This window comes from Diadema antillarum, unplaced genomic scaffold (assembly GCF_040938485.1).
Source record: "Diadema antillarum isolate AM-2024a unplaced genomic scaffold, OU_Dant_1.0 seq00000854_RagTag, whole genome shotgun sequence".
Taxonomy (NCBI): Eukaryota; Metazoa; Echinodermata; class Echinoidea; order Diadematoida; family Diadematidae; genus Diadema; species Diadema antillarum.
In genome coordinates, this window is record NW_027271725.1 from 1075001 (window position 1) to 1085043 (window position 10043).

A 10043-nucleotide genomic window follows, 5' to 3' on the forward strand; every position below is an offset into this window, starting at 1 on the left:
AGAAAGAAAATAAAACTTACAATAACTCCAATACAGGTGATTTCCTTCTCAAGGGAGAACACAGCCTTTTATGACCATGATATTGTGTGCATAGACATTTCACATACACACATTAGAGAAGCTCCATGTAAGAAGTACTCTATGTGTGTACAGTGTACATGTAAGTCTTGGTTGAATTTGTACTAAAAGCACTAGGGAATCAATGTCCATCCTGTGAAAAGCATTAATGTAGTATCCAAAATACAATACAGAAAAGATAACATATCTGTGATATTTTACACACAAACAAAAAATATCAAACAAAAATTGCATACAATACTTTCTATTATCAATCAAAACCATCTCAAATCAATTACTGAAAATAGAATAAGCTGGTCAACTTTACAAGGGTATATATCTACAATCAAGAGATTTTAATATTTGTTATCAGTTCAAATTTCAATAGTCTGCTACCCTGCTTTCACCAAACTAATGCAGTACATTCAGTGAGGTCCACGAGGGGTTTTAGCATGTCGCTGCGACATGCTAAAATTTTTGCGCGACATCCTTCAAAACGTGCGACATTCTAAGCGCCATGCCAAAAAAACTGCGACATGCCAAAAGTAACTACACATGTAACTCGCAAATGACTTATAGGGTGCTCCTTGTTGAAAGGAGCAGCAGTTTACAAGCGCCAAAAGTTTATCCACAGTCACCGCACCGATCACGACACAACGCGGCTCAACAACAAGCTACAGTACTCGCACAACACCACATCACACACTTGCTCACTCACGTCTCACCTCCCTGCTCACATGTACATGCCATGGCATGGGATTGCGCTCTGATTCGGGATCCACACACACACTTATCAATTTGTGTGAAGTAACCACCTAGCCGGTGCAGCGGCACAGACAGCCGCCTGTATGCATGTGAGAGGGAGAGAGAGGACGGAAAGAGAGGGTCGGAGGCTGAGGAAGGCTGACACGTGCTCGCTTGTTGTCACGCTTGTTGTCGGGTTACGCAAAAACAAACGATATGAAATGCACGCCCCTCCGCCAAAGGTTGTATATATATATTTAAATATATATATATATATATATATATATATATATATATATATATATATATATATATATATATATTTTTTTTTTTTTTTTTTTTTTTGCTGCTTTGGTTTGTTTGTTCGTTTGTCTGCCTGTCTGTCTCTCTATTCGCAAAATAAGTCAAAAGTTGGGAACAGATTAGGATGAAATTTCAGGAACAGTTGGTTGGTAAAATGGCGCAAGGAACAGATGATTAAATTTTGGTAGTGAGAAGGATTTATGATACCACTGGAATTCACCGTCAGGATATCCAGGATTTTTTCTTAGACTTTGTTTCGTATATTTTAAAGGATTCGTATCAATTCTTTAGGAAGCTTGCCATCGGCAATAGCAATTACGCAAAATTAGATGCGTTCAAAGCATTGCCGCAGAGAGAAAATTACCTCCATCTTTCGTTCAAAAAAAAAATCAAAAACAAAAACGAACGATGGAGTAAGCAAATGCAAATTGTTTAATCTTTTTTTTTTTTTTTTTGGTAGATTCAGCGGGGTTATTTTTTTTATTCTAAAAAGCCATGCGTTCCATTTGAACTTTTGTAAGTTAGATTTTACTCGAGCGCCGAAGTTGAATTTATCCCAAGGATCTCGTCGCAATACCGAGTAATGTGTATTTATTTTCGCGTAGCTTTCGGTGCTGCAAAATTTTGCTAGGGCCTAAGCTTTCTCCTAAACTTATTTCTGTCGTTTCTCACATCTCGTTTGGTACGATTTCTTCCATTTTATATCACTTTATCCGTTCCCTTTATACTTTGAAGTATTTAAACGTAATTCTCTCAAGTGTCTCGCACTGTTATTTTTGTAACGGCGATTTCTCCGCTTCGCTGCAATACTTTTTCGAATCGAAGCGACGGAGCTCGAAGTTTGATCCCAGCAGCCGCTTCGATGCGCTGTTTGTTGTATTTTCTAAATCAAAATGTTTGCGTTGTTGGGAGGTGTTGATACTTTGTATTTGTTATTTATTTTCCTAGGTATTTATCTCGAGGAATTATGCGTGTTTCTTAATGTTGATAAGAAACGGCTAAAATGATCTTGAGTGATGTCTGATGGTGATGATGATAACTAATATGCTGGTGACTGGTGTAAAAAGACGGCTTCCTGTGGATGCTGAGCGTACGTGACGTTTGTTTATTTCCCTTTCCCTCTTACTCTTCTTTCCCCCTTACTCTTCTTTCCCCTCTCAAGAATGATTAAAAAAAAGAAATTACATACACCTCACAACAAAACGAGCCACGTGCTACAGCAACCTTCGTGAAGTTAAATCTAAATGTTCAATATCAGCAAAGAATAAGGGGAAAGCAGCACGAATGACAATAAATAAAAGCGAAGAGATCGTGTATGCAGCCTCTTCGGCTCGAAGAAACTTGACACCCCACCCCTCTCCCTTGTGGAAATTTCCACAAAAGCAGGTGCCACACCCAGGTGCATGCCAGACGAAAGAATGCGCGCACTGGAATAAACAGCGTGTTGATATCCTGGAAATATCGATCGAAGAACCAGCTCATTAGTTGAATTAAAGGAATCATTGCAAAGATATCATGATTCTATTTCTATATCCTTTCTTTTGGCGCATAGTAGGAAACATCGAACAGTCGATTATAGTGTATTTGATCGAATATCTAATGTTCCCTGAACAATAAAAAAAGGATTGATTATTCAGTCAATTAAAAATGCAATCACAGAAATACATGAATCAAAGGTCTCGTATGCCCAGACAAATTCACTACGAGTAGGTCCAATGAGATGCAGTCATCACCTGGTTAGACAGTAAAATACAACGTGTAATGACAATTCATTCCAGTTCACGCTCATCAAAACTGCTTATTACTTTTCAAAGTTTTGGCTATCAACATTCGTTCGTGGGTGTATTTTGTTTGTTTGTTTGTTTTGTGTGTTTTTCCCTCGTGAAAGGCGTAATGATTTCTTCGTATCGAACGTAAACTGCATGTTTACCGTAAACAAGCCATTCAGCTCAGCTCAGCTATGGCGCATTCGATCCATCGAACTTGCAGTAACCTCTTACAGGCAGGATCGAGCACATGGCGCATTCCTTTAAACTTGAAAGTGAAGCCACGTGTTTGCATCGGCGCTTCCACACACAGCGCGGCATTTTGCGATCATCGTTATAGCAGAATTTCTGATTCCAGTCAGGGGAAAAGGAATTGGAATACTTCGGAAAATACTGATATTTGAAATCCAATAAAATAAAAAAGCCTGAAAACAACGCATGATTATGTTTAGATAGTAAACAATAATTGGAAACACAGAACAGAGTTTTGCATCCGCTCACACAGAAGCTCTTTTGAGAAGATGAAAGCATTCCCCGTCCCCTGCTATCGAAGTGGAAGCTTCCATAATCAGCCCAGCAAGTTTTTGGAGGTACATGTTGTACATACTTGCACTTGTACACAACACATTCATTGCGAGAAAGCAATCAATCAACGCTGGCATCTTTATCGTGCTGGTGACCAGCTCGATGCTTCGGCATGTGTCATAACGTTATGTTTAGAGCCTGTAGGCCTCATAAGTCGACGAGTTTAATTCAAAATAGCAAAAAAAAAAAAAAAAAAAAAAAAAAAAGGGAGATTGAGAAAATACGAATTCTGGTGGAAAAATACGAATTTTGGAGCTGCTGAGTACTAATTTGTGCTTCCAAAGGTTGGCAGCTCTGTACGTAGGAAATGTAATTTCTCTCTGACATAATGTACACCTTTCAAGAAAGAAAATTAAGTGAAATATTGATGAAAGGCTTATTGATAGAATTACCCAGATCTGAGTTTTTGTTAAATGTCATTCAAGTTTAACTAAACGTCTGTTTACCAGTAGGCTGCAAAAGTGCAGTTCTCACTTTTCTACACTCATCTCATCTACTTTGTGAGTACACAGTTATCTTGGCATTTCAATGTGAAACTGAAAGTAAATAATATTAAAAACAGTCAGTGTGCTGTACTGTAGTACAAGTTCAAGATGTCCTTGTCATTTATCATAGCATCCCCATTGAGGAGTATATCTATTTAAAATATATTCAAAAGGTCTTATGAGTAAGGAGTAGGACGATTAAAAATCTTATGTCATAATCAAACAACTAACATAATTTTTCAAATATTAATGATTTTTATCCTGGCATTGCAGAGTGATCATGGTGATCAAAGTGTTCAAAATAAGGCTAAGATAGCACCAGAGAGCATCTAGAACCCCAGAGCTTCCAGGGCCCTTAAGCGGGCCCTGGACCCCGGCCGCAAGGGACTTCGCGCTTCGCGCTCGTGATGTGCGCTTCGCGCACATACTTTCCCGCGCAAGATCACTTTTTCCCCCTGCAACATGCTAAAATTTCAAGTTGTGGACCACCCTGGTACATACTGCACCTTATCCTTCAAAACAGCAAACCTCCACTACATCCAAGAGCAAAGCAAAGTAGTTTCTAAGCTTCTCTCTCCGCGCTTTTTACCAGCGCACCCCATGTCCGGTTGGCCCCTACTTAGGGGCGTTGGACAGTCAAGAAGAAGAAGAAGAAGAAGAAGAAGAAGAAGAAGAAGAAGAAGAAGAAGAAGAAGAAGAAGAAGAAGAAAACATTCACAATAGGCACATCCTCCTAGAAATATTTACTGAGCATGAAGGCTGGCCATATCATATGACAGCATCTTCTTTTTCTCCACCACATACCCTTTCCACCATATCAAATACTGACTCAAAGAAAAATACTGCAGTGTCATATGATATCTCCCTATTAAAAACAGAATGGTCCCTGTGCACCATAGAGCAACAATGGGTGCTGCCCACAATGAACAGCTCATGGGGCCTTATTTCCTGCTGATAGAAAACCATTCATAGTTCTACTTTGCAGATGATTAGAAAAAGGTCATTTGCACCTAACTTGTTGTACGTGTATATACTGTACATGCATGCATTTTAGGCCCGTATACATCCACTAAGATAAGCACTGTATATTAATTATTCATGTACTCCTTGTTTAAAGGCATAATTTACCATTTGCAGATGAAACAAAAACCCAGCATTAGTGCTTCATAATAGTTCTGAAATATGAGTTCGGGATAGAAACAACCAATGTAAAAAATTTAAACCAGTATAATCAATGTCAAGTATTGTTGAAATGTGAACAATAGTTATAATAAAAATGTTTCTAGACTAAACTGTATACAGTTACGGTTTATTGAGAAAAACTGTGATATCTCCTTTTATTTTAGGCTTTATTGCAAAAATTTTATATGGTAGGGTGTTTTGTGATACAACTGACCTATACATATAATGCATCAAATGTGATATCTTGAACATTTATAAATCACTGCTCCCAAAGGTAAACAGGACCTTTAACTGATGGTCCTATCTGGTCACCAGGTCTATGTAAGTTCATTCTTTGTTTGAACATATATATTTCATAAAGTGTCACACTGGGCATCACTTTCAAAACAAGTGAAGTGCCTAACCAACTGAGAGAAAAGAAATAAAAAGTAAGGTCACTTGCACACTTGTACCAATGTGCACATAAACATGAGCTACTTGTAACTCTGAATTGGCTTCAAACTCAGTTGACTTTGTATCACAAATCATGGGATGAATTCACAGAGACTTGTGCACACACGTGTCCATTACCCGTTGAGGATAGGCTGGCTGATTTCGCTACAACATGCATTTCCCATAGACACTTGCCCGAGTATACTCGGGACTCGTCCTCCATGGGTTTAAAATCGTTGGTCCTTGTTTTGTGGGACATTCTTAGAGAATGTTAGAGAAGTCTATATTTGTGTGAGAGTTCCACATCAAAATGGAAAAAATGATTCCAAACCCAAATCCCGAGTTCTTGTGCAAGTTGTGGATGTGATGTGGCGCCTACTCCTACACTGCAAATCACAGAAATTTAGATTTCGATTGGTCATACAGTGTAGACCTGCGGCTGTATCAAATGTGCTGTTGGCTCACTTTCTGGATATGTTTGCTTGTTTGTTTTTCTTGTTTCATGATGCTTAGACTTAGAGTAGACCGGCTAAGATAATTTTTTGGTGCAATAGACATTTCCATGTTACCCGAGTGACATCCACACATATTGTACACCGCTACAGTTGAGAATGTTATAGACTTTCTAGCGTACAAACAATTTATCTTTTGCAACGACCGGGAGACTACAGTACAAGACTACAATACCTCACTCCCGTATATCAGATGATGGTGATGATGATCCAACTCTACCAGTAATTAGATCTAGGTGTAGGTCTACATCTATTTCTACTTCTAGAGTGTAAGTGGCAACTGTTGAATAGCCTGATATAATAGATTTATATACTCAAGAAAAACCGTATGCCTTGAGTAACCACACCGCGCCATCAATCATTAATTAGATTAAGGATCTGAATTTAAATAACATTCGGAGGCAATACTGCATAATCAACTAACATGAAAATTGATGAGTGGGGCTTAATAAACGAATTCGACGACTGCAGCATTATGCACGAACTACACTTGCTACATCAACATCTTCGCTTCGATTTTGTCTTTGTTTTGTTCTTTGTCTTTTAGCACGTTGTCAACCTAGAGGATACTAGCGCAATTTCAGGGTAATATCAGATAATAAAATCTTACCAAGTTATCATGTCAGTAATGATCCTTTAGAGCACTTTTGGCACAACCCCTTCAGCTGAAACGTTTACGGCCAACGAGAGATAACCTGCGGCGGGCACTGGCTGGCGCTAGCTGCTGAATACACACACTAGCAACTGAGATCACCACCTCCCTCTGGTTAAGTCCCACGCATACGTTGTATCAATCGTACCATTATTATGTGAATTGACCCGTCTCCTCCCCCATGGAGATATAATTGAACTAACGCAGTGAAATTATTGTTTTGATTTTTTTTTTTTTTTTTGTCGCAATGGCAGATCGGGGGGGGGGGGGGGGGGTGGCACCGGGCGCGCACCCCTTTTACTATTCTTTCTTTTTAATATATGATAATAGCATGATTTTTTTTCTTTTGCTTGGTACTGATGAAACCCGGAAGTGGCAAGAGAAAGCGATAAAATTTGCACTGTATCCAACCTACTTTTATCATTTTTCTTTTTGCTTGTCAGCTGATATACCCCGGAAGTGGTGCAAGAAAATTCCTGCTAAGGCCTTTTTTTTTCTTTTTCTTTTTTTTGTGCTTGTCAGCTGATGAAACCAGAAAATTGCTGTCTTGTTATGCGCCCCCTTTTACGGAATTCCTGCGATCCACCCCTTTATTGGCTCCCCTGCTTGTGTCATGTCTCTTTTATTTTATTTACTTTATTTTGATTCGTACTGGTTTGTCTCTTTAAATGTATAATATTGTATCAAGAAAGCAGTAGTATGTATTTCTCGATGGGGGGGGGGGGGGGGGGGACGAAAACCGAAGGGAGAAAAAATCTTCCAAAAAAAAATAGCTCCAAAAAAGAATGATGTAGGAACCTACATGGCACATTAATGGCCGTGTAAAGCATGAAATAATGTTCAATATTGAGGGAGTGGGGGAAGCACTCAAGCGAGGGGCGCAGGTATACAGGGAGGATCCGGTAGGATATGAGATATAATGCCACACGAGGAGTATTAACCCCTAGAGCCCAGCAGCAGTTAGCGGTTTTAGAATTGAAACTCAACTGATGTGGCCTCGGTTTACACTTAAGTGGGATATTTGCAAAACAATAATGTTCAATTAAACAAGTATACCTTGAGAAAAAAACAAAACTCAGGGACAATGTGAATGGTATCGTATATTTGCGTTCTCATAGAAACCCAAACCGGCTACACACACGGACCTCATACAAGATCATGATTATAGGCTACAGCCCAGCTCAAACTTGGCCCTTGCACCCACAACCGATATGGTGACCGCTCTTCTCCGTTTGTGCCCCCCCCCCCTTCTTTGGAACAATCTCCCTACTCATATTCAGTCCTCCACCTCCGCTGACATTTGCAAAAAGAATTTCAAGAACAGTTCTGATGATAGTGTATTGTTGATTATTAATTATTCGTAGTTGATTTCTATGTTTGTTTTCCTTTGACACTTAAGCGCTTTGAAACACGCTTGTCTTAAGCGCTATATACATTTTCCATATTATTATTATTATCTCTTGATCCGCATGCCAGTCTATCAACAGTAACTTAACATGTTGATACTCTGTTGCTGGACTGATAGGAACACTTCTCCTATAATGAAACCAGCTGGTCTAAATTGGTTTGTTGGGACGATAGCCTCTTGGAATTTCGACCCGGGCAAGTCGGACCTGAAGGGAGAGGGTGCGGGAGGGGCGTGTCCCCCTCTCACAAGAGGGAGCTTTTGTATTTTGAAAATGGAATTCATCAATTTGGCATCTTATTTCGGAAATGCAGCATACACCCATCACGTGCGCGACTAAGACAATGTCACATTGTATCTAAATGTTATACTTTATTATGAATATGCCACATAAACAAACACAACCAAAATGAATGTCCTACATGGGAAAAATATTCGCGGTATATACTTGCAAATTATAACACGTTTCCTTGAATTCACCTGACCTTTTACGTCTGTTTCTGATTTTAACTAAACTTCCGATCATTCTTTGACTTCATGTTTAATGGAGATACAAAAATCTATTACCCTGTAAGCCCTTATTTAACAATATCTTTATAAGCTTTTATTTTTTTTGATAGAAAAGTAAGTAAAATTATGATTACTAAACAATTGTCTTAAACCTGAAAAAAAAGAAGATATTGTTATAAGCCATAAACATTGTGAAAACCTTCAACTATCCCAGCAGTGTTCAGAGGCCTGTAAATGATAGAACAGAGGCCGCGGAACCCGGGGACGAAGGGGGCATTGGGCTGCCCCCCCCCCTTTGGTATCTAAAACAACAACAACAACAACAACAACAACAACAACAACAACAACAACAACAACAACAACAACAACAACAACAACAACTTCGAGAAATACTTTCCTATATGCTTTCCGAGGGTTCTCTCCTTAGATTCGTTCCATCTCTTGAGAGCTGCGGAGAGGGAGGAGAGTTATATAAGTGACCCTTACCATCGCCCCCCTCCCCCCCATCACCTTAAAAACAAGTACCTCCCCTTTTCTGTTCTTTTTTATGAATACATAAAAAAGAAAATCGAAAAAAAAAAAACAATAGGAAAATGTACTTTCCTACTTTACGAAGGTTCCATCGTTGGATTTTTCCCATCTATTGAATGCGGGGAAGGGGGATGGTACCATTAAAGGGTTGCTACATTTTAGTTCAGATGGGGTTTGAGGTTTCTCCAGCCATTATGGTTTGAGATAACAGGGAGGAGACCTCCCTGGAGATAATGACAAACCTCTTATGAAATATGAAAGAGCATACTGATTCTAAGATGAATTGAAACTTTATTTGATGAAAATTGGTTTTGAAATGGTTGAGATATCCAAATTAAAGCGACCAGAATAAAAGGTGGAACCAACCTTTTATTAGGATTGCTTTGTTTGACTTTGTTTTTTTGATATCTCAGCCACTTCAAAACCGATTTTCATCAATTTAACTTTCAATTCCTCTAGAATTGTATGCTTTTTAACATTTTCATATTTAGTGTTTCTAGGTTAGGCCTATCTCGCAAAAAAGTTAGAAGTTGAATTCTCACCTCAATCAATTGGCCCTATCTACCATCCCCTAACCCTTCCCTTCCGACGAGCGTTCCGTGGTGCCTGTTTTCCCACTGCTCGCTCCCCCCCCCTTCCTCCATCATGGGGTTTGGGAAGGGGGGGGGGGGCTATACAAAAATTTCATTACCCCCTAAATGAATTAAAGGAAGAGTGCCGAGGTGAAGAATGTCCACGATTTCAGCACTTGCATGTCAGGGATATCCGATAGGGACTTTCTCATGTTTGAGGGAGATACCAGAGAAGATGTACTTCTCTGCGAAAAGAAGGCCAGCTTGGCATGCTTGGCAGCAACATGCACTTGTGAGTTAATTTTTA

The 10043-nt window shown here is 39.3% G+C and overlaps 1 protein-coding gene across 1 annotated transcript in view; it reads right to left on the reverse strand.

The window, feature by feature from the left end:
• LOC139740420 (non-lysosomal glucosylceramidase-like) overlaps positions 1–6754 on the reverse strand; it is a 42471-nt gene extending 35717 nt beyond the window's left edge. The window contains exon 1 of the mRNA XM_071651012.1: positions 6677–6754. The gene's annotated coding sequence lies outside the window, so the exon portion shown is untranslated. The remainder of the gene's footprint in view (positions 1–6676) is intronic.
• Positions 6755–10043: the final 3289 nt, after the last annotated feature.